Source organism: Panthera uncia, chromosome C2, assembly GCF_023721935.1.
Source record: "Panthera uncia isolate 11264 chromosome C2, Puncia_PCG_1.0, whole genome shotgun sequence".
NCBI classification, from domain to species: domain Eukaryota; kingdom Metazoa; phylum Chordata; class Mammalia; order Carnivora; family Felidae; genus Panthera; species Panthera uncia.
The window spans coordinates 60,044,802-60,070,993 of NC_064810.1; the positions used below are offsets into that span (position 1 = coordinate 60,044,802).

Consider the following 26,192-nt stretch of genomic DNA (forward strand, 5'->3'; position numbering starts at 1 on the left):
TTAAGCATCTAACAGCACAGATGTAAAATATATAAAACACAAACAGCAAAATTCTTAATCATAGTACAAAATTTGGTCATATGTCTATCATTAATTCTAAGAGAAAGCAGGCAAAAAAAAGTAATGATAATTTAATAAGGCAGATCTAATTATAAATATAAAACACTACACCTAAGAATTATAAGATACACATGCCTTCAAAGCACGCATGAAAAATGTGCAATAATTGACCTTATGTCAAGCCACAAAGTAAGTCTCAACACATACTAAATAATTAAAATCATTAATTATCTCCTCTAAGCACAGTTAAATTTATATTTAATAACAAAAACATAGTCTTGCCCCCTAAATACCTGGAATAACTGGAATTTTTCTTAAATTAAAACTTCATAAAAATCATGGGTCAAAGACTAATGAAAATTCAAAATTACAGAAAAAAATAGAACTTAATGAAAATGAATAAAACAACAAAACTCACAGGATGCAGCTTAAGCAAAGAAAAATGTATAGCTATAGATTTTTATGTTTAAAAAAACTAAAATTATCAAGTTAGAAAAGGTAGAATAAAGTAAAACCAAAAATGTAAGAGCAGAAAAATTACAAAATAATATCAGAAATAAGTGAAATAAAAAAACATACAGATAGTCAACAAAATAAAATTTGGTTCTTTGAAAAGATTAATAAAATAAAATTTTGGGAAGTTTTATTAAAAAGAGAAGGTACAAATAAACAGCATTAAAAAGGAAAAAAAAAGAACAAATCTGTTTAGAGATTTAAAATGATTACTGAATACCATGAACAACTTTATGCTATTATTTAAGCTAAATATTCAAGCTATTTTAGAACTTCCATGAAAAGACAATTTTATTGAAAAATTTTAACTTGCTTGAGAGGAGTCAGAAAACCTAAACAGACTATTGTAAATAAAAATATTACATAAGGAGTTAGAAACCTACACACACACACACACACACACACACACACTCATGGCCCAAATACATTTAAAGACTTTAATAAACCTCCAAATCCAGTTATGGTCTCTATTATAAAAACTACCAGCAAAAACAGTAAAGTATGTCAACTTACTGTATAAGACTATTAACAATCCCTAGATAAATGTGTTATGAGAAAGGAAAATTATTTGCAATAATGAAAATTAAGAGAGACAACCAAGCAAAGAACACTCAGGAAAAAGATTAGAACAGCTATCATTTATATAGCCCCTATCAGGTGCTTTTTCAAGAGTTTGTGTGTGTGTATATATATGTGTGTGTGTGTGTATATGTATGTATACATATACATATATATATATATATATACATATATATATACATAATTTAATCTATAAATCAGCCATGTGAGGGAGTTTTATTTTCATCTTTATCACTATTTTATAAAAGAAGAAAATGAGGCTCAAGTGATACTCTTTTCTTTGAGACAAGAAACTACCTCAAGGTCAAAGATCTAGCTAATAAATAGCAGAGCTTAGTTTTAGCAGACTAAAGCCTATTACTTAAACACTACCTTCTACTGTTTCCTCATCTTTGTAAAAGTAAATTTAAAAAAAACCCAAAACTAAATCTGATTTTGAATGCAATATAATTTTGGCTTTCAGCAGCTTTATTATGATACTCTTAGACATTGTTTTCTTAAATGTATTGTGTTTTGAGTTCACTAAACCTTGAAAATCTATATATGTCTCTTGCAAAATTTGGGAAGTTTTGACCTTTATTCTTAAAAAATTACAATATTTTTTCTGCCCTATTCTTATTCTTTAATTACCTATATGCTAGATCTTTTTTTTTTTTTTTTTTTGCTAGATCTTTTAAAATGTCCTTCAGGCTTCTGAGGTCCTACTTATTTTTTTCCATTCTTTCTCTCACTCCTTTCTAGATAGGATGCTTTTTATTGAACTATCTTCAGGTTCATCAACTTCTTCTGTCACTTCTATTAATGGTATTAAGCCTATTAATAATTTATTTCAGATAATGTATTTTTCTGTTCTAAATTTTCCATTTGGTTATATGTTTATATATATTACATATATGTAATATATATGCATTTCTCTTTGAGATTTCCTATCTTTTTATTCATTTCAACAGTATTCTCTTTCACCTCCCTGAGCACAGGTAAAATAGCTACTTTTTTTTTAAGTTTATTTATTTATTTTGAGACAGAGAGAGTGTGTGTGTGAGCAGGGAAGGGGCAGAGAGAGAGGGAAAGAGAATTTCAAGCAGGCTCTGCACTGTCAGCATGAAGCCTGACACAGGGCTTGAACTCAGGAACTGGAGTTCATGATCTGAGCCGAAACCAAGAGCCGGCCACTTAAGTAACTGAGTCACCAAGGTGCCATTGGAATAGCTACTTTAATTTTCTTGCCTGATAATTCCAACATTTGGGTCCTTTCAGGATTGTTATCCATTGATTTTCCTTTAGAGTTTTTGTTTTTTGTTTTGTTTTGTTCATATTTGACTCATTAGGGTTTTATCTTGGACATTTTCAATGTTAATTGTGGATACAGTGAATTCTGGTATATAGAGCCAAAGAGTACTGATATTTTTGTTTTAACAGGCCATTAACTTGCTTCGTCTCAAACTGCAAACTCTGTCCTGTTCAGATCTCAGTTGATTGCTTTCAGGATGTCATATACATATGTTTTTCAGGAGGCAGCCATAGTTAGGCAGGGTTTATATACAGAATTTGAGATTCTCCTATCTCTATCTCTTTCCTTTCCTGAATTGCCCCTTATTCTCTGGCATCTGTACCCATTTCCAGGATTCCTCCAATCAGAAAGCAGTGGGCTTTCTTTTGGAGTTCAGTTGCCCTGTTGCCACCAGAGCTATAGTTACCCTCAGGAAAAGCCACAAAAATGTGAAACCACCCCACCCCATTCCAGTTGCTTAATCCAAGTTTCACTCTCCTCAAAAATCTTCCTACTATTGTTCATTCTCCATAACCTTCGATCATTGTATTGTTTTTGTTTTGTTTATTTTTCTTTTGTTTTTTGCTTTCGTTCAGAGTTTTGTTCAGTTGTTATTTGCAGGTGGGGTGTTGGTTAGAAGTTTCTTTCTTTATACCAGAAGCAAAACTCATATATTATTATTAATTGGGGGAACAGAAAGCTCTTAAAAAGTATCAAGAAGTATAGATAAAAATTGTAGTAAATGGGCTAGTAATATGTCACTTGCTTCTGGAAGAGGCCTGAACACATGAAGAAAAGGGGCAATAAAGTGGGTAATAAACTTAAAAAAATATGTGCCACCAAATGAGTAAGAATAAAAGTGAAAGGCATATACATCAAATCCTCAAAAGTTTTGGAAATGGGAAAAAATGTCAGTCATATGTTCCAAGACCAACATTTTTCATCAAATCTCAGAACCAAAGTAAGGAAAACAAATAGATAAAAGAACTTCTGTTCAAAGAGGGTTTTTTTTTTTGTCAAGATTTACATTAACCCACAACATATCTTAAAGTTTGAAAAACTGTCTCAAGAACTGACAATGATTAAGCTCCCAACTAAATTATATTTTCTAAATTAAAAACAAGCACCTACTCAAATGTAACTTTTTTTTAAATGAAACTAAAGCACATCCACTTTATAGATGAAAATAGAGCCCATACATCTTTATCGTTACAAGATCTGTTTCCAGACTTGATACATTATAGGACATGATAATATCAGGCAATGAGAAAAAAAATCTCATTGAAAACTCAGCAAAAATCTAATTTCTGAAAGAGATCTATCATTGGAAGTAATTTCACTATACTCCTTTCTCCTTTGGTATACCTCTGGATCTAACTGCATCAGGGTACAATGAAATATACCTTCAGCTGTCAGAAGATATGGTTCCACCATCAAGCAGCTGAGGGATCTTGGACAATTCCCTTCACCTATCAAGGCTTTAATTTGCTTATCTGAAATGTGAGGCCAGAACACTTGGTTTCCACTCTCTAACTGCAGCATTCTATGACGATATACATAGTCTTATTTCTGGATTTTTCAATGTTATGGGCATTATTGTATGATTTCTGCATAACAGATATGGCAAATTCCTCAGATCCCAGGCCTATGGAAAAGATTTAGGAAGAGATAGATTATCCTCATTACAAAGGAGAGTTAGGCAGGGCTTCCACATACAATTTCTAGTAAATCATCAACTGACATCTGAAGTTGCCATGTCTCCAAAGATAAGAACTGTATTTACATCAGTACTTCAGGTGAGTGGGATAATTTCGTGAACGGTGTGTTAACATAATTTTAAATGTGAAGATTAAGCAATTGGACATTTATTATGAATTTCAAGGAAATGATGTTACAATATTAAGATTCTGAGAACTTTAGATGTATCTCCTTATAAAAACTGCTTACTTGTGATGAGTGCTACGTGTTATATGTAAGTGATGAATCACTGGGTTCTAGTCCTAAAACCAATAGCACACTGTATATTAGCTAACTTGAATTTAAATAAATAAGTTAAAAATAAAAAACACTCTGCTTAGAACCAAAAAGTGTTATAAGCAGTGCAATGTTCTTGAGAACTGCCTGAATTACATTCATTCAAATAACCTTAACAAATATGCATTACACACCTGGTTGGTACAAGGTGCTATACTGTTCGCTGTTCACACATACATATAAGAAAGAATTTTATGCCTGCCTTTAGGGAGTTTATAATTTATCAGAAGCAATGCATACTAGAAGGCATCCAGACATAAATAAGAATAGTGCATAGCAAGAAAAGGTAAATACAATGAAGGAGGAAAACAGAGAACCCTGTGCTTCAGGCTTTGCTCCCAGCAGAGAACTAAACAAGTGGGGATGAGGATCACACTGCAGGAGATGGCCAACCAGATAGCCTGAAGGACACTCAGAGTTAGCTAGTGAAGCTGGAAATAGGGGGATTGCTAGAGGAGCCTGGAGAAACAGGCAGAGCTGTGGACCTAGAAGACCAGCAATTAGTTGAAGATCTGACAGGTGGCAACTTGGAAAATAAAATTCCTATATTCCTATCCTGAAAGGACCCAAGGATGATTCTGTGCAGCTGGGAGTTGAGAAAGGATAGAAGTGAAGTAAGTTTTCTGTTATGCGAACAAGATTCTTCCAAGTTAAGGAAATATGAGCAAAACCATAGAAGAAGAAATTTTGAGTTTGTCAAGTTTTCCGCCTCATGACCATGTCAATATAAGCAGAAATTATATGAACAAGTAACAGGTTTTTATCAGTTTACAAATTCTGGCAGGCTAAATTAAACCTGAAGACAAGGACAAAATTACCTTCAAGTTCCTGTTTACAACTTTCTATTCCCTAAAAGGCTATTTATATAGGTCATATGTGCAATTCAGTTGCATCCTTTCTAAATAATTCTATTTAAATGTGAAATGGTTGGACTCAAATATCACTGGTCTTCATTTTGTTTTGAAAGGACAGTAAGAACAAATTAATCTATAATCACACTAATGATAAGAATCAGAATTTTAACTCCTTCCTTTGAAATGAAGAGGCAAATACTTTAGCCAAGAGCTTGCAAGTTTAATTTACAATTCACAAAAATCTACAAACATAAATCAAGTGATGAGAATTTCCCTTATCCTTACTTGAATATCACTGTAATATTTTGAATATCAGTTTTAACAAAATGAATAAGAGCGCAACAGAGTTCAGATGAAGCTTATTTCTTGCCAATATCCATATGAATGCCAAATACCATCCAAGCAGATTGTGTGGCTACTTACTACAAATGAATCCTCTTGCACTCCATTCAAACTAAAAAAAAAAAAAAAAAATTCCTCAGATTGGGCACTTGCCACTAGTTAGAGTCCTCCTAGTCACTGCTTCATAGTGAACAAGATCTAAGAGAGACACAGTGACCTGTTGAGGCCACCTCGGTACCATATTGTAGATCACTCATGTTGTGCTTCTTCAGAAACAAGCTATGAATAGTAGAAAGAGAGGGTATGTTACACTTTGCCTGTGAATCTTGCTTTTTGGATGGAGGAAGGAACAATGAAAAAAAGGAAACCAATATTTAGTTACGCTCTGTTTTGGGCTAGCCACTTAGCAAGTGTTTTGCTATTTAATTATCACAATCAAAGGAGGTATTAATCCCATGTGATGTAAGAAAGGAGTGGAGTTCAAAAAGCCAAGTTATTTTTGTGACATCATGTGTCATCCCAATTTGACTCTGAAACACCTGTTCTTTCCCATACATCTTATTTTTGTTCATTATCCACTTCTAAAAGGTAGCATACTTCCTTAGGATTGCAGCTCTGGTTGGCAGAAGAGTCCCCTCAAGCTGTTTTCGGTCAACTTGTTCAGGGGTTGTGCACTGATTGTGTTAATGGTCACCTCCTCTCCAGGTCTAGTGTCATGGATCACCTATAACAAAACAAACTGAAGGAGTATTTGCCTATGTACAACCAAGAGAGTTGATTTCAAAAGTGCTGAGCCTCACAGCTAAGATAGTGGCAACAGCCTGTACAGAGGCTGATCAATGAAATCATGTTTTTGTTCCACTGGTTTCTGTTCTTTGGAGTCCCCAGGGTGCACTCTATCACTGTTGGATCTATGACTATAGTCTCCTTTCCTTCCAAGCTTCTCTCCAAGCCATACTTATCATGTCTAGTTTTTTGATATCACAGATATTGTCAAACCCTAGGCCTCATAAATTTTCTACTCTTTTATATTGTCTTTCTATCCTAGCCCCAACCCCATAACACATAACTTTCTTCTTTTGTTAATACCCTCCATTCACTTTCTGATTTTGCTTCATTTATCAAGCTCTCTTGGTTGAGATTCTAAGATGGGAAATTTAGTGTAAGTAGTTTATTTGGGAGACAACCCCAGGAAACACTAGTAGGGAATAAAGGAAGTGAAGCAGAGAAGGGAAATAGACTGTCAGCAAAGATAACCATCAACAGTTCCTCAGATCCTTGTTGTTGAATGTTGCCCCTCATTTCAAAAGGCAAAGTTTAATAAGAGACTCTTAAATACAGAGAACAAACTGAAGGTGGATAGGGGGTTGGGGGGAGAGAGGAAAATGGGTGATGGGCATTGAAGAGGGCACTTGGGATGGGCACTAGGTGTTGTATGTAAGCGATGAACCACGGGAATCTACCCCAAAAACTAACAGCATACTTTACATACTGTAGTTAGCCAATTTGACAATAAATTATATTTAAAGAGGGTGGGCAGAGTCTGTTTCCCTTCATCTTGAATCAGGGTTGGACTTTGACCTTTTGACCACAGATTGCAACAGAGGTCACACTGTGCCTGTTCTGAACAAAGGCTGGAAGAGTCCTGGCGGCCTCCTCTTTTGCTTTCTTGAGATGCAGACACCATGTGAAGAAGCTCTGACTAGACTGGTGAATGATAAGAAGCCATGCGGACAGAAAGAGGTTCAGACAGACTCCAGCTATTCTAGCCACTGCACTGAGGCCTCAGACTTTGGTAAGTAAAGCCATTATGGATATTCCTGACTGACAGGCTTGCAGTAAAGTGCAGTTACATGTGTGACCTCTGGTATCAGTAGGCAGGAAAGAAGAATACCCCAGCTAAGTCCAGCCACCCCACAGTGCTATAAGAAATAGACCCTTATTGTTTTAAGTAACTAAGTTTGGGGGTAGTTTGTTACACAGCCATAAATGAAACATGTAGGAAGTCCATAAGGGGTACATTTATTAAGCAGCTTACTGCTATGGTGAATTGGAGCTCAATCTTACTGGGACATTTTGGCAAACAGTGCAGAACATGCTGACAGTTAGCCCATGTAAAGGGTGAGGGTCTTAATTTATCCAACAACTTGCCACCAATTATTTGCTTAAGGCTTCTTCTAGTGACATTAGCTCTTTGGCACTTGAAGCCTACCCAACATATTCGCTCAACATCCAGAAAAAAAGCCTGGGAGAAAGTCACAAGTATCAGCCATAAGTCCTCAGTGACAAGATATGAGTGGTGGGGAGAAACAAAAGAGTGCGGACACTGGTGAAGACCAGTTCTGGAGCACCTGCCTTCTCCACTCCTAGAGTTCAGAAGCTACAGAGGGTCTTATAAATGCACAGACTGTAACTACTCCCTCCACACTTAGCTGGGCCCAAAGCTGCTGAACAGTCCTCCTCTGTTTCCCTAAGCAACATCTCTCCACTTTTGTATATGATATCTATTTCAAATCTTCCCTCTTCCTGAAATCCAACACCACACCCTCTGTCCATTCAGTGTCTGCTACCCATCCTAGTGAGAATATAAAGGTCATTAGATCAACTTTTTTGGTAGCTTACTTACAAACCAATTCTGCTAATATCCATCTGTTCCCCCTTCCCTACCAATGCCAAAGGAAAGGACCAACTTCAATCCATCATTTACCCACCCACCTCTCTGTCACTGAAACCTTCTGCCTTAGGGCTTCTGCCCCTCTTATGTAATTGCCCAATCTCTCTCTCTCTCTCTCTCTCTCTCTCTCTCTCCCTCCCCCTCTCTCTCTCTCTCTCTCTCTCTCTCTCAACACACAAATATGATCAAGCCACTGAATTACTGAAATTCTACATACTTTTTTTCTCCCCTGACATATACTCATTTCTTCCTCACCCATCTGCCAGACTCTTCCCTGGCAAACTCCCCTTCACCCTTTAGCTAAACTTAGCTATTTCCTCCTCAGGAATGCCTTCTCTAACCCTGCTGTGCATCACTTCCCAAATCTCCGCTTACTCCATCAGGGCAGCTGGCTCTCTATTGAAAGTTCCATGTCCCCTTTCCTGATATTCCCCCTTTTCCTCCCATTGGATGTAAGGTCCTCCAAATCAGATATTTGTCTTATAAATTTTTGACTACAGTCTCTCTACCTGGAACACATTGGGTGCTTAATACATATTTATTGAATAAATAAATGACTGGGGTCCTTTTATTCCCCTCTTCTTACCATTCCAGAGTAACTTAAGCGAGAGCTGCATTCAAGATATAAGCATGCTGTGGTCCTTCTTTCCATTCTCTTTTTTTTCTTTTTAGTCTTCTATAAAAAGGTATCATACTGACACCTTCTTTAATTTGTACACTGTTTAGTAAAATAAATAAATAAAATAACACAGCAAAATGCACTTCCTTATTTGCTCAGAAGCTCAGAAATCCCTTGCTAACTTGGAACTTTTTGTCTTTTTATAATGCTATGGAGAAACAGACTTCAACACTGCTTTCTAAAATGGAATTTGTATTTCTTAACATCAAAACTTCACAATTTCTTAAGTTTCAAAAGGATTTTCATAGGTAAGAACATATACTTGTATATTCACGTGAGCTTAAGAAAATTTTTCTAAAAAAATGTTAAACAACCTCCTTTTTTTTGTAGTCAAATTGACGAGCCTGTCAACATCAGTTTTTACAGTTATGGTTTTTATTTTCATCAAAAAATGAACCATCACCTTTAAGAGAAATGAAAAAACAATCAGTGTGGGTTTATGGTCACTTGAGGGCCCTCCTACCTAGTGTTAGAGTCATTTCTTAAACCATAGACCAGATTTCCTGGGAAAGGATTTGGAACAAGGAATATATTCTCTCTGCCTCCTCCCCACCACATTCTCATCGATTAGGGAATGTGAGACATTTTAAGTCTTTAATATGAAGTAAAGCTCACTGCTTAGAATGCCTGAAATCCCTTTCCCACCATGCCACCCTTTGGAAGAGTGGGGGAGGAAAGGTGGCTTTTACAGGCTGGTCTTCAGGGAGATAAGAACATTGAAATGTTATTATTTTTATTTCCTGCCACCTCAAATTCAGAGTATTTTTGATATGATGAAGTCTTTCTATTCTTCACTAAAAACACCCTGCCAATTCAGATTGTTAAAATTTAAATTAAAGCAAAAAAATTTTTTTAAAGGTGAAATCAGATTAGCAAACCATCTGAAAAGCACTGTCATTTATAAAACTTGGTAAAATGTAGGAAGAAGCATATTTCCTACTCTATTTTCTTGGTCTGTGGATACCTGGGACATAATTCAGTTTTCCATCCCCTGTTCCCTGATCAGCTCACTCTTTGTTCAGCTCTATCTTCACTCTGGCATATAATTACTTCTTCAGCTCCTGTGCTATTTGGTTTTAAGCACCTCTTACCCCCAAGGCCTCATGGCTCTAAGGGCTTGTTGAATTTAAACAAGCACATTTAAATCTTTGTCTTTAAATGAGTAAAATAAAAGTCTTCACACCTAACAAGGAGAACTATGCTATCCACCTACACTCTAAATGCGCATGTTATAATTGTCTACCAGATCATAATGAGCATCTATCCATCCTCAAAATCAGAGAAAGGAGGATTCATTCTAGAGGTAAATTTACAATAAATGGTTTTATCCTCGATTAGCTATGTGTGTTTGGGGACACGGAGATTGGCACGTGCATAATTTAACCTAATAAGGATTGGATGATCAGGGACATCTTAGAAATAAAGGTGGGGGAAAGATAGTGGAAGAAAAACAAAAGAAAAAAGCAAGATTACTAACAGAAAAATATATAAAACAACAAAGTGAAGCCTTAACTCTCACCCAGCAAACTCGACATACTTACACACATCCTCATACTCACACGTGTGCATGCACAGGCACATGCACGTGCACAGACATACACACAGTGTAGTTATGTTAAATGTTAAATGTTAAAACACTAGGCCTTCCCTAGAGACCTACAGAAGGCCTGACTCTCTATTACTGCTGCTGCTAGAAAATCATAAATAGCATCTATGGTCTTAGTTTAGCCTTGAGTAATCAGTGATCATGATATTTGTTACATGTTCTTAATTTACCTCAGCCACTGGTAAATGAGTATTGAATGAGACTCTCATTTAAATACACTGTCAAAAAGAAGTATTTAAAAATAGGCATTATAAATATAAACTATATGAAAAGTTTTTAGTGAAAAAATGAATAAATTTTAATAGATCTCAAATGAAAAACAAGAGATATTTAATCTCATGAAGGAAATCTCATGAAAAAAATTTAAAAAGTGAAATACCATTATTTCATCTATCAAATCAATGAAAGTTAAAAAAAAAAAAAAGGAAAGCAAAATCCAGTGTTGAAAAATTACACTTCAGTGAGGATGGAAACTGGTACAAAGTTTTTTGAAGGAAAATCAAGCACTCTGTATCAAGAGTGTGAATAATGATTATCTGCTGTGTCGGTTTGGGTCCTCTGGTGCCAATGCCAATTGGGTGTGTAGGATACTTATTAAGGCAATAGACTGTGAATGATAAAGAGTGAGAGACTTAGCCAAGGAGAATTGTGAGGCTGTGAGGCAAGTATGACACCGATAAAAGAAAAGAGGGGTGAAGAGTTTCGCACGCAGAGCAGCTCTGAGAAAGTCTCAGCCAGGTTGGTGGGAAATCCTTGAGTCAAAACTGCCCCTCAGAAGAATCTCACATCGCAAAGAGTGAGTACTCCAAATAAGGTTGGTTACTGCCTAGGAGCAGCCCAGGGTAAGCACATGGATGCCTGAGTGCTTTGGTGAACCTAAAAGTATGGCATCTGGAAGCTGCTAACTACCCATACTGTCGAGAACAGCTTCTCTTGAAAAGAGATCTAAAAAGGGCATTGTCATGGTCAAACATATGACTTTATTCCAAATCTAGGAATTTATCCTAAGGAAACAAACTAAATACTAGGGGACAAAACTTTCTACACAAAAAGCTCATCATATTCTTTTTAAAAATAGCTGAATCTGGAAACAATTTAAATATCTAAGTATAATGATTAAATCACTATGGTATATCTACTCAGTAGAATATGCTGTAGCTATTAAAATGGAAAAGCCACCTATGTTTTCAGTCAAATTTAAATATTAGACACAACATAGTGTAATCATTAAAATTAAAACCTTTGAAAAGACTGGGAGAAAGTGAACCAATATAGTGATATAAATATTTTTCTTTGAGACTTTTAAATTTTTCCAAATTTTATTCTTTAATAAAGAAATCTTTATTTGGAGGAATGAGGTATGAAAAATGAAAGAAAAAAACATGATATTTTAAAGGATTTATAATGGAAAGTAAATAAGAAAAACATTAAGATATAGAAAAAAAAACAAATAAAACAAATACAAGTTTGATGAATACTATCTTTAAGAATTCTAGAAAATGGCTTCCCGGATTCAACACAGTAATTTTTTTCTTAAACGTAAAATGGCTTCATGGAGTCAACACACTATTTTTTTTTAATGTTTATTTATTTTTGAGAGAGACAGAGACAGAACGTGAGCAGAGGAGGGGCAGAGAGAGAGAGGAAGACACAGAATCCAAAGCAGGTTCCAGGCTCTGAGCTGTCAGCACAGAGCCCTATGTGGGGCTTGAACTCATGAGCCGTGAGATCATCACCTTAATTAGCATATTAGATCATGACTTGATTAGCATATTCATTTTTCAACTTAGAATTGAACAATTTTCTGAGAGTTATCATATGCCGGGAACTATGCAGGTAACTCAAAGGTCACAGAGTAACGTGATAAAATGTTTGCTTTACCCTGTATATGCATACCTTGTTTCATTGTGCTTCACTGTATTCTGCTTCACAGATACTGCAGTTTTTACAAATTGAAAATTTGTGGCAACACTACATTGAGCAAATCTATCAGTGCCATTTTTTTTCTGACAGCATTTGCTCCCTTCATGTCTGTGTGTCATATTTTGATAATTCTTACAAGATTTCAAAATTTTTCATAATTATTATTTTTGTTGCTCTGTGATAAATGCTCTTTGATGTTACTATTATAATCATTTTGGGTCAACACCAACTGTACCCATATAAGACAGCAAAATTAATTGATAAATGTTGTATGTCTTCTGATTGTATGTGTTCTGACTGCTCCACTGCCCATTCCCCCATCTTGTTCCCTTTCCTTGGGCCTCCCTATTCCCTGAAACACAACATTATTGAAATTAAACCAATTAATAACCTCAAGACAGCCTCTAAATGTTCTAGTGAAGGGAAGAGTCACATGGCTCTCATTTTAAGTCAAAAGATAGAAATGATTAAGTTTAGTGAAGAAGTCATGTCAAAAGCCAAGATAGGCCAAAGGTTAGGCCTCTTGCTTGGCCAAATTTTGGATGCAAAGGAAAAGTTCTTGAGGGCAAATTTAAAAAATAAATAAATACTTATGAAATGATGAAAAACTACTCCAGTGAACACAGAAATGATAAAAAAATAAAACAGTCTTATTACTGATATGGAAAAAGTTTCAGTGGTCTGAATAGAAGATCAAACCAGCCACAACACTCCTTTAAGCCAAAGCCTAATCCAGAGCAGGGCCCTAACTTTCAATTCTGGGAAGGCTGAGAGAGGTGAGGAAGCTGCAGAAGAAAAGTCTGAAACTATGAAGTTGGTTCATGAAGTTTAAGGAAAGAAGCCCTCTTTTCATCTTTAACATAAAAGTGCAAGGTGAAGCAGCAGGTGCTGCTGTAGAAGCTGCAGCAAGTTATCCAGAAGATCTAGTTAAGATAATAGATGAAGGTGGCTGCATTAAACAACAGATTTTCAATGCAGATGAAACAGCCTTCTATTTGAAGAAGACACCATCTAGGAGTTTCATACCTAGAAAGGAGAAGTCAATCCCTGAAAGCTTCAAAGAACAGTCTGACTCTCTTGTTAGGGTCTAGGACAGCTGGTGACTTTAAATTCAAGCCAATGCTCACTTACCATTCCAAAAAATCTACAGCCCTTAAGAGTTCTGCTAAATCTACTCTGCCTATGCTCTGTAAATAGGACAACAAAGCTTGGATGAGAGCACATGTGCTTACAACATAGTTTACTGAATATTTTAAACCCACTGTTGAGATCTACTGCTCAGAAAAAAACAAAAACAAAGAACAAAACAAAGATTCCTTTCAAAATTATACTGCTCATTAAGAATGCACCTGGTCACCTAAGAGCTGTGATGGGGATGGACAGTGAGATTAAAGTTGTTTTCATGCCTGCTAACACAGTATCCAGTTTGCAGCCCATGGATCAATGAGTCATTTGACTTTCAAGTCCTACTGTTTAAGAAATACATTTTGTAAGGCTATAGCTGCAATAGATAGTGATTCCTCTGGTGGATCTGGGCAAAGTAAATTGAAAACCTTCTGCAAAGGATTCACCATTCTGGATGCCATTAAGAACATTTGAGATGGGATCTACTCCTGGTAAAGATACCAAGAAAACTGTTGAAACAATAAGGATTTAAAATGTGACATAAACTTCTACTCTGGGTAAAATGCTATTACACAGCATTTCATGCTACAGAGAAATTATTTGCGAAAAGTAAGATGCAGAAGCTTCATTGTTGTCTTATTTTAAGAAATTGCCACAGCCACCCAGCCCTTCAGCAGCTAGCACCCTGATCAGTCAGCAGCCATCAACACTGAGGCAAGAACTTTTTCAGCAAAAAGACTACAACTAGCTGAAAGCTCAGATGAAGATTGACATATTTTAGCAATAAAATAATATTAATTAAGGCATGTATATTGTCTCCTCAGACATAATGTATTGTACACTTACTATACTACAATATAGTGTAAACATAATTTTTATATGCACTGGGAAATCAAAAAATTCATTTGGCTCTCTTTATTGCAATATTTGCTTTATGTGGTGGCCTAGAACCGAACTCGTGATATATCTGAGACATGCCTGTATTCTGAAATTGTTTATAGGAAATACATATTTCCAAACCCATATGTCCATGTCCTTGGAATATCTGTCCATTTGAGTATAATATGTTTCATTGCTTTTCAGATTTTATTTAATATATACATGAGGGACAGAGTCTGATTACAATTTGATTAATTCACATAAATGAAGAAAGGAGGACATTATCCATTTATTTCTTACTCTCTTTTGACTGTCAAAAGTATCCTGAACCTTGCTATAGTGAGCCAAACCCTCTCCAGGTAGAACTCACTAGCACTGGTTTCATAGACTGCTGTCATGCTCCCTAATTAAGCGATTTTTCTAGGTATACTTGCATAACATCTCTGATATAATGCATACCTATCTTCTTATTCAGCTTAAGCATGCATTTTTTTTCATTTAAAATCCATCAACTAATGATCTGTGTCCTTAAGTAATTAATTCAATGATTACATGAATTAATATAATGCATATCCCTTTAAAGGAGTTAATATTTTCTATGTTTATGTTACAGAACTGGCCTTGGGTGACTATTATCCATGCCCTGAATTTCATAGTGGTTCAAGGACAAACTATTTCCCCTTTGTAATTCGGTAAGTTTGCTCCAAAGGAGCCTAATGCTTCTCCACTCAACAATGAGTAAAATGCATTCAGAGACCTTAGGGGACCTATTCTTAATAACATAGAGTTCTGTCCCAGTTTGTTAAATTCACTGAATTTATAACTCATTGTTACTGTCAAAGAAGTAATCCAAACATGTTACTGGTTTGATCTCCTAACATCCACAGAGCAAATTTGGAGCCATTTTTTTTCAAACAAATAGAATAACAAAAACAAAAATACACTAGATACCAATAAGTTACATATAGGAAGGCAGACTTCATATTTATCACTAGAAAAGCTATAGAAAATTTGTCTCAAAACTGTTTTATGCTTCTGAGCAGTGCTATAGCCATCCACTATCATCAGCACCAATAATGATGATGAGAACAATAATAATAGCCCCCTACATCTGCGTGATAGTTTCACTTCGGGAAAAGACTTTCACATACTACCTCTAATCCGGTCCCTGTAATGACTCTGAGAAAGTAAGGTAAATGCTTTCAATGTCTCATTTAATGAAGAAGGAAATTGGAGTCCGGAGAAGATAAGAGCCTTGCGTGACAGCAACATGTACCTGGAACTAGGTCACTGGCCACTTGACTTTGACTTCCGGGTTTGTATTTTAATACTTTCAAATCAAAAGAATACATGATTTGCAATGTCTTTATAAATTATGTACAAACCACTTGAAATCAAAGCAATTTATGTTATAGACAAAAATTTGAAAGATATGTCTTTGATCGGCAGGGCCAAAGGGGAGATAAGTCAAAAGATATCTAAGGATTCTATAGCCCTTGAAATAATTACTCGGTACTTTTACTTATATTTCATTCTTGTTTCAGAAAATATTTAACTTTTGAGGGTTTCATGATTATAAAATATAATGGATTGTTAATAACAATAAATAAATCCTCATTCTGTTTAAATAGGTGTGCTTATCCAGGTCCTTACTATTCAACTGTCATTACAACTGGTTCATTTGACCCAAGTTTCCAGGAGTGGATCCACTAGGACAAGCACTGATATATCTGCTGCTGCTGATTTTACTAATTGAATATTATATTATACCAATTCATCACGTTATCCGGGGAGACAAGAAAATTTCAGGAAAAAAGTGAATAAGTCAAAATTCTTTAAAAAATTATTTATACCCCACTTACAAAACTATTTTCTATGCCTAGTTATTTACTACTCTCAGCACAAGATATACATGAATGCGAGTTTTTAAATGACATTGACTTCCCTTTATCGACCCCTTTACCCATTGTTAAAGGAAACTGGCACCAGTTTATTACAAAGGAAAACATTAATCATGGTTTAGAACACAAAGTGGGGAAGAATATTATAGCCCACTAAAACTGCCATTTTTATCTGGATTCTCGGGATGCATATAACTAGAAGATTTGCTTTGTACCAGGTATAACCAACTTCATTTTAGAAAACAGTAATGGTATTTTTGGTGATTTTTAAATTTCAAAACAGTATAGGTTTAGCTAGGGAGATTAATGTAAGTGTTCAAATGGAGATTTATCAATTTGTACATGTCAAATGAACTTCACTAACAAATTCTTTTTGTACTTTTAAATACCAAAGAAATAATGGTTAGGTCCAAATACATGTAAGAAATTCATATAAAGAGGAGTATAAATATATTTGAAAGTGCAATATATCTTCATATATTACTTTGTAAAGTAACAAGATAGTTAACTCAACCCACCCCCAAATAACCTGTTAACCAAAATAGCATCCTGAGAGGGCCCCCAGTTCTACCATGATAGAGGGGCTTGCATCAAAGCACCCATCCTGCTGAGAAAAACTATACAAGGTAAATAAAATAATTTGAAAAACTGTTTGATAAAGGGACCAGGAACCAACCAAAATGTTTTTAACTTAAAACTCAAGATATTGTTAAGAAGAGAAATGCAATAAATTAAATCCTGTCTGTGATATCTACCCCTTTTTCACTTAAAGCATCTAGTGATCCTGAGTAGCACTGGGCTGAGACACAGAGCACAAAGCTCTGGATCAGAGCACTAAGTACTCTAGTGGATGGGAAACAAAAATTGCCCTTGGGAGCTGTCAAAATAACCATGACATCAGAAGCCAAGTTCCTGGACAGTTCGTAAATGCAATAAGGTGAAAACTATATTGTTTTACACTTTTAACCCTTGAGGCATTTGCAGATTCCTTTTCATGTAGTGAAAACCCCCTCCCCCTGCAAAAAAACAAACAAGCAGAAAGCATCAACATGGACACTAAAAAATTAAACAATGTTGGATGCCAAGTTCTTATGATCTTATGGTGTCAAGAAGGCAAAAACTGGAGTTTAGGGACCATATAAGAATTATTCCAGAATTTTATTTCAACCTCTAAATAGCTTTTTATAGAGTAAGGGCCAAACAGACAGAGGCTAGCTATCACAAAGGTAGAAACCCAACTACAAATTGTCTCAATTCCTGATTAGATCAAGGTGAATTAACTTTAGTCTAATTATCCACAAGAAGAAAATTAAATACTCCTTGGAAAAGCACAATATCACACAAATCCTTTTTAATTTTTATATGCAAAGATCATCAGACAAGCCAGGAGGTATGATCAGATAACCAAAAACCAAGGGAAAAAAATAAACATAATCTCAAAAAATATAAAAGACTCATAGGGCACAAACTTTTAAGTAATGTGATTAATGTGGTTTCAAAAGTAGAAGAAAAGATTGTGAATTACCAGAGGACTGGGATCTATAAAAAAATTAAATGATACTCTAGAATTAAAAATAACTGAAATCAAGAACTCAATAGATGTGGCTAATGCAGATTAGACAAAATATTAGAAGAGATCATGAACCTGAAAATAAATCAACAGACTAAAACAGAGGGAAATAATGAAAGAGAAAATATGAAAAGAAAATATGAAAGAGAAATAATGAAAAATACAGAAAAAAGACAATAAAACGTGGTTAGGAAAAAAGTGTCTAACATACAAATGTTTATAGTTCCAGAAGGAAAGGGTAAAGAACATATGAAGAAGTAAAATTCAAAGTAATAATGGCCAAGAATTTTCCCAAATTGAGAAAAGATATCAAGCCACAAATCTAATTAAGAACATCTAAGTTACCCCAAGCAGGATAAACACAAAGAAACTGACATAAGAGGACAGATGTTGTTTTTTTTTAATCTGCTTAAAATAAAATATAATTAAAGAAGAAATCTCAAAAAAGTCAGAGGAATAAAAATGCATTACTTTTTAAGGAGTTATAAGTCTGATAGCTGATCTCTCATGAAAAACAATGGAAATCAGAGAACAAAGCAATAACTTTAAAGAGCTTTAAGAAAGTAATTATCAACCTAGAATTCTATAACCAATGAGAATATCCTTTAAAATGAAGTAAAATAGCAAATATTTTTAGGAAAATAAAACTGGAAAGAAAATCACCAATAGAATCTTACTATAAAGAATGCTAAAGGATATCTTTCAGGTAGAAGGAAAATTGTCTAACAGTGATATGGAAATTTAGGAAGAAATGAAATATACCAGAAAAGACTAATATCAGAGTAAAACAATATATATAGGCAGGGAAAAAATAACAATAATTTCTTATAAGAATTAGAGCCTGGAAGTACCTTTTAACTTAAATTTTAGTTAGTTAGCATACAGTGCAATATTGGTTTCAGTAGTAGAATTTAGTGATTCATCACTTACACACAACACCCAGTGCTCATCACAAGTGCCCTCCTTAATATCCATCACCCACTAGCCTATCTCCCACCTTCCTCCCTCCATCAACCCTCAGTTTGCTCTCTATTGTCAAGAGCCTCTTGTGGTTCTCTTCCCCACCCCCTTCCCATATGTTCATCTGTTTTGTTTCATAAAATCCACATTAGTAAAATCATATGGCATTTGTCTTTCTCTGATTGACTTATTTCACTTGGAAGTATTACAATACAGTACAACAATAGCACAAATGGTGAGAAAGGAACAAATGCAATTTCCTTGCTGGAAAGAGATAAAAAGTATAATTTTATAGTAGACTTTATTGGATAGCCATTAAAAAATGAAAAATATATAATTAGCAAGGTAAAATGGAGGGAATAAAATAAAAAGATTGACTAGTAACAGAAGTTAAGAGAGAAGAATTGGCAAACATAAAACAGGTAGAAAAATATAGTAAGATGATAAAATTAAATCTACAAATATTACTAATTGTATTTAATGTAAATAGACTAAATATTATAATTGGAAGACAAATGCCATCAGACTGCAAGTTAAAAACAACAACAATATGCTGTCCACAAGAAACACACCTCAAATATAAACATACAGAATAATTGAAAGTAAAAGGACGAAAAAAAAATTTACCAACCATTTTCTTATAACATCAGTCTAAGTAGAATTCAAGACAAGATATAGTAGAAAAAGAGCATTTAGTAATGATCAGAAGTTCTAGTTTATCTAAGATGGATCACAATTCTAATTTTGTATACAACTAATAATATAGCCTTCAAAAGCAAAAACTGACAGAACTAAGAAGAGAAATAGACAAATCCACAATCATAATAGTATATTTTAAATGATAAATATCAATAAATGATAGAACACAAGAGTAAAAAATCAAGAGAAATAAAAGTTTTGAGCACCAAGATTTAACAAATTTAATCTAATCGATATGTATAGAACTCTATACCCAAAACTACAAAACACACATTATATTCAGGCACATATAGAACATTTACCAAAATTTCCCTTAAACTGGGTCAAAAAGCAAGTCTCAATAAATATCAAAGTATTTAAATCACATAGCACATATTCTCTAACCATAAACCCAAGATTAATTATAAAATGTTAATCACAAAATACCTGAAGTATTTTGAAATAAGGCAATATATGAACAAATCCAAAAATTCCTTTTTGTTAAGATAAATGAAAGTGATCATCCTCTAGAAATACAGATTTTAAAGCAAAGAGGAATAGGAACACATAACCCTAACAGAAATGAAAAATGCAGCATTCCTCTAGATACTACAGACATTACAAAGGTAAGAGGATATGATGAGCAATTTCACATTGATAAATTTGAAAACCTAGATGAAAAGGCAGATATTATGAAGATAATAAGAGGATATGGTAAACAACATATCAATAAATTTGAAAAATTAGATGAAATGGATAAATCTTGTGAAAACACATATTACCAAAATGGACACAAGAAGAAATGGAAAAACTGCATACTTAATTTAAAATCTTCCCACAAAGAAAGAAACTGAATATTTAATTTATAACCTTTCCACAGGGAAAACTTCTGGCCCAAATAGCCAGGTAAATTCTTTCTAACGCCTAAAGAAAAAAAATAGCACCAATCATAGACAAACTTTCCCAAAGGTAGGAAAAGAGGAATACTTCCTAACTTGTTTTATGTAAATACTATAGTCTGCAACCAAAACCTGACAAGAACATAATGTTATAAGCCAAACTCTTTTTTTGAGTACAGACAAAAATATCTTAAGGAAAATATTAGCAAACCCAACCCAGTTCTCTATAAAAAGGATAACACATCAACATTAAGTTTATTCCAAAAATTCAAGGATGGATTAACATTCAAAAATAAATGAATTTAATTTAAATGTTAACTAACATATTAAAGGGAAAAAAAGGATTTCAATATATACAGAAAAGTATGTAATAAAATTAAAAACCCTATGATCATTTAAATAAACGTGTGCATGTGCGCGCACGCGCACACACACACACACACACACACGAAAGCCAACTCAGAAAACTGAGAAATCAAAAGGAATTTCTTTAATTTGATAAGGGCATTTACAATTTAAAAACAAACAAACAAAAAACCTAGTGAAAATATGCTTTTTTATTCAATATTGTACGAGAGGTGCTAGCTAATGCAACAAGAAATAAAAATTAAAGGTATATAGAGAGCACAGACTTCAGTTATAAGATAAATAGCCTGTGGGGATATAATATAACAATACTGTATTGTATACTTGAAAGTTGCTGAGTTTTCTCTTAAATGCTTTTACCACAAAAAGGAAGTGGTAATTATGTGAGGTATCAGAGGTGTTAACTAATCCTGCTGTGGTAATCATTTTCTAACATAGAAGGCTAAAAATCACCACATTTTACACCTTAATCTACTACAATGCTATTGGTCAATTATATCTCAATAAAGCTGGAAAATTAAAATAAAGTTATATGAAAAGGAAGTAGAAATAAAACTGAAATTATTTACAGAAAACATGATTGTGTTACTAAAACTCCAAGAGAAGCCACAAATCTAATAGAATTAATAAGTGAATTTAGCAAGATCCCTAGCTACAAGGTGAATTAATATACATAAATGAATAGTTTTCTTATATACTAGCAAGAGACATTTAGAAAATGAAACTTAAAGCCTGGGTGGCTCAGTTGGTTGAAGAACCGACTTCAGCTCAGGTCATGATCTCACGGTTTGCATTGGGCTCTGTGCTGACAGCTCAGAGCCTACTTCGGATTTTGTCTCCCTCTCTCTCTTCCCCTCCCCTGCTTGCACTCTGTCTCTGTCTCTCTCTTGAAAATAAATAAAACAGAAAAAAAAAAGAAAAGAAAACTTAAAATATAATTTACAAAAACATAAAAATAAATACTAGAAATCAATCTAACAGAAAATATAAAAGTCTTCACAGAAAACTACAAAACATTACTAAGAGAAATTAAAGACACTAAAATAAGTAGGAAATGTAATGTTTTTATAGATTGGATACCAATTTTCCCAAAATATAATCTCAATCAAAATCTCAGAAAATTCCATTTTGTGGATATTAACAAGCAAATTCTAAAATTTTTATGGAAACACAAAGGACCAAGAATGACCTAAACAATCTAAAAGAAGAATATATGTAGGGGCACCTGGGTGGCTCAGTTGATTAAGTATTGTACTCTTGATTTGGGCTCAGGTCATGATCTCACAGTTCATGGGGTCGAGCCCCGCATTGGTCTCTGTGCTGACAGTGCAGAGCCCACTTAGGATTCTCTCTCTCCCTCTCTTTCTGCACCTCCCCTGCTTGCTCTCAATCTCTCTCAAAATAAATAAACATTAAAAATTGTTTCTAAATGTCAAGGAAGAAAGAAAGAAAGAAAGAAAGAAAGAAGGAAAGAAAGAAAATATGTAAAGGATTTACACCACCAGATTCAAGATTTCTTCTAAATCTACACTAATGAGCAATGCATTATTGGTAGAGGGAAAGACAAATTCTGATGGGACAAATTCTGGGAACAGAAGAGAGCATCCAGAAATAGATCCATTGTTTATGTAAGCACTTGATTTATGATAAATTTACTGCTGAAGTAACTAGGGAAAGAGCCACCTTTCCAACACATGGTACTTGATCAATTAGACATCTACACTAAAAAATAAAGAAAGAAAATTAAATGAATCTTTTATACCCAACCCCCAACTTCACACCTAATACAAAAAATACATTCCAGGGAAAATTCAGACCTAAATGCTAATGGCAAACAATAAAGCTTCTAGAAGATAACAACAGAAAATATCTGCATGATCTTGTGGTAGGCAGAGGTTTTTCTTTTTAAAATAGGATATAAAAAAAACTATAGAATAAGAGATTGGCAAATTAAGTTTTATTAAGACGAAAACTCGTTTATCAAAAGACAATTATAACATAATGAAAAGACAAAGCTTAGAGTAAGAGAAGATATTGCAGTATGTATACCTGACAAAGACATACATCCAGATTATATAAAGAAACACCACCAGAAACAGTAACAAGCCCAACTGTAAAATGGGCAATGAATGTCAAAATGTACATTACAAAAGAGGATACTAACTGGAAAATAAACACATGAAAAGATGCTTAACCTTCACTAGTCATTAAAGAAATGAAAACTAATGTCATAAACATAATGTCATAATGTCTGCCATGTCACACATACCAGAAAAGCTAAAATGAAAAAGACAGATCATACTAAGTATTGTCAAGGATTAGAGCAAGTGGGACTCTCATACTGATACCGTGAGTAGAAATTGGTATAACTTTGGAAACTACTTCGCAATATCCACTAAAGCTGAACACAGGCATATCAGCAATGTGACTCTTTAGTATACATCAAACAGAAATACTTAGACAAGATACACAAGAATGTGCATATGATAACCCCTATTCACAATGATTCTAGGTTGGAAATAACCCAAATTTCTGTCTACAGCAGAAGAGCCTTAAATGAATTTTAATGTATTCATACACAAGAATATCATAAAGCAATGAAAAGTTTTTTAAAAATCTGCAGCTGAGGGGCACCTGAGTGGCTCAGTCGGTTAAGCGTCTGACTTCAGCTCAGGTCATGATCTCACGGTTCATAAATTCAAGCCCTGCATCTCGCTCTTTGCTGTCAGTGCAGAGCCCACTTCAGTTCCTCTGTTCCTCCTCCCTCTGCCCCTCCCCCGCTCATTCTCTCTCCCTCTCTCTCTCTATCAAAAATAAATGAGATGTTTAAAAAAAAATCTGCAGCTAAACACAGATGCAACACAACAGGAATGAATCTCATAAACATAAGCAAAAGAAAAAATACGCCACATATATTGTTCAGAAACAATCAAAGCTAATTTATTGTATTAAAAGTCATGATAGTGGTTACTCTTGGAGAGTAGGAAGGGAAAAGAGCAGACCTCTGTGGTCTGGTAATGCTTTGCTTGTTGGTCTGGGCACTGCTTACATGGGTATATTCACTTCCTGAAAACTCACCTAAATGTATACTTATAATTTTTGCACTTTAAAAAATATATGGCAATTAGACAATTAAGAAATTAGCTTAAAAAATAATTGTGGTCCCATGAGGGTTTGGTGAACTCCCACTGCATTTATTTTGCTCTCTCTGTGCTCTCACCACTTGGCCTTGAACATAGGCAGTTACAGAAATAGGCATGAGAGTACAGTAAATAAAGCCACAGCTTGCTACCTGGAGGGCCAAAAAAGGCAACTGCAGGGAAATGAAAAATACCATCAATATCATGGAAAGAAAAGGGCTCAGAAAGGTAATCCCATAAAATTGTTATGAAATTCTGGGCTCATCCCCAAGCTGCACATATATGTATCTGACTTTAATCAGCATACAAAAGAAATTATGAACTAAATTAACACATAGGGCTGTGCCTAGGTCCAAGACTGGCCTCTGATACATACACAGGACAAATCTGAAAATAAAACTAGCATTCCAACTATAGAATATACAGCCTGTAACTTGTGACCTGAACCTAACTACAATTGCCTGCTAAAACAAAATTATCAACATTCTCCATAGAATTTAAACAAAACTCAAAATCTCATAGTATTTAAAATGTCCAGATTAAAGTGAAATAAAAATTTCTGGGCAAATGAAAAACCAGGAAAATCTCAACTCACATGAGAAAAGATAACTAACAGTCACAAACACTGAAATAATACAAATGTTGAAATTATCTGACAAAGACTTTAAATTAGCTATTACAAAAATGCTTGAACAAGGAACAGTCTTGAAACAGAAAAATAAACAACAAGAAAAAGATCACAGATGCTCTCTCAATTGCAAAATGAAGATGACAGAAAAAGAGTCTTTGAACTTTAGGATAGATCAACTGAAATGATCTAATATGAACAATAAAGAGGAAAAAAAATTAACAAGATTCAGAGACCTATAGGACAGTGACAAGAAGTCTAGCATTCCTGTCATTAGAGTATCAGAAGGAAAGGAGAAAAAGGGTACAGTGCTGAAAAAAATATTTGAAAAATATTTGGAAACTTCCAAATTTAGTGAAATAGATAAAACTACAGATTCAAGTATAGTAAGCTCAAATAGGATAATAACAAAAATAATCCACACCCAATACATCATTTCAATTTATCTGAATATTAAAGTATAGAAACTGAAGATCAGAAAAAATATCTTGAAATCATTCAGAAGAAATCACATGTCACTTATGGGGGATTAACAATTCATAGGGCTGTGGATTTTTCATTAGAAGCCCTAGAAGCCAGAAGGAACTGATACAACTTTTTAAAAGTGCTGAGAAGAAGAAAATGTCAACATAGAATCTATATCCAATAAAAATATCTTTTCAGAATGAAGCAAAATAAAGACACTGTCAGTTGAAAAAAAAAAAAAAAACCTAAGAAAATGTGTTGCCAGGAGACCTGTTCTAAAAGAGTTACTAAAGGAAGTTTTCCAGACAGAAGGAAAATTATACTACGAAGAAACTTTATACAAGAAGAATAAAGAGAAAGCAATAGAAATGATAAACATATCAATAAAAACAACAAAATTGTTCTCTGCTTGAGTTCTTTAAAATATGCTTAGCAGTTGAAAGTGAAAAGTGTAACATTATCTGATGGGGCTTCAATATATGTAGATATAATAGAGTACAATAACTGCAAAACTGGGAGAGTAAACAAACTTATATGGTGGCATGATTTCTACATTCTACTTGAAGTGATAAAATACTGATTCTAAGAAGACTACGAAAAGTTAAGTATGTATATTGTAAACCTTACAACCTTAGAATCCCTAAAAAACTACACAAAGATAGTCAAAAGCATAATTAATAACTTACAGTGGAATACTAAAAAAACATTCACATAACCTGAAACAAAGCAGGAAATGGGAAATGGAAGAATGGAAAAGAGAGGGAAAAAAACAGGAAACAAAATATAAGAGGATAGACATAAATTCAAACATGTCAATAGTTATACTAAATGTAAATGCAATTATTGATACACATTCACACTCTCTTACAGTTTCCTGGGCCATATATGTTACCGAGGAAGTAACCATGGTACTGCGGTATGGATTAATAAGAGGGTCTTACTTTAGAATGATCTGAGAAAGTTGCTTTAGAGAGGTATTTTTTAGGCTGAGACCATTGAGTCAAGACAAACCCACCCAAACAGTGAGTTTAAGAAGTGCCAGTTCCA

General features: G+C 34.3%; 1 protein-coding gene across 50 annotated transcripts in view; it reads right to left on the reverse strand.

Annotated features, from left to right (window-relative positions):
- ZBTB20 (zinc finger and BTB domain containing 20) overlaps positions 1 to 26,192 on the reverse strand; it is a 769,297-nt gene that overhangs the window by 573,242 nt on the left and 169,863 nt on the right. For 9 of the 50 annotated variants that reach the window (XM_049629397.1, XM_049629404.1, XM_049629389.1 and 6 more), the window contains one exon: positions 5,734 to 5,764. The exons of the other annotated variants lie outside the window; for them this stretch is intronic. The gene's annotated coding sequence lies outside the window, so the exon portion shown is untranslated. The remainder of the gene's footprint in view (positions 1 to 5,733; positions 5,765 to 26,192) is intronic. 50 annotated transcript variants of the gene reach the window in all.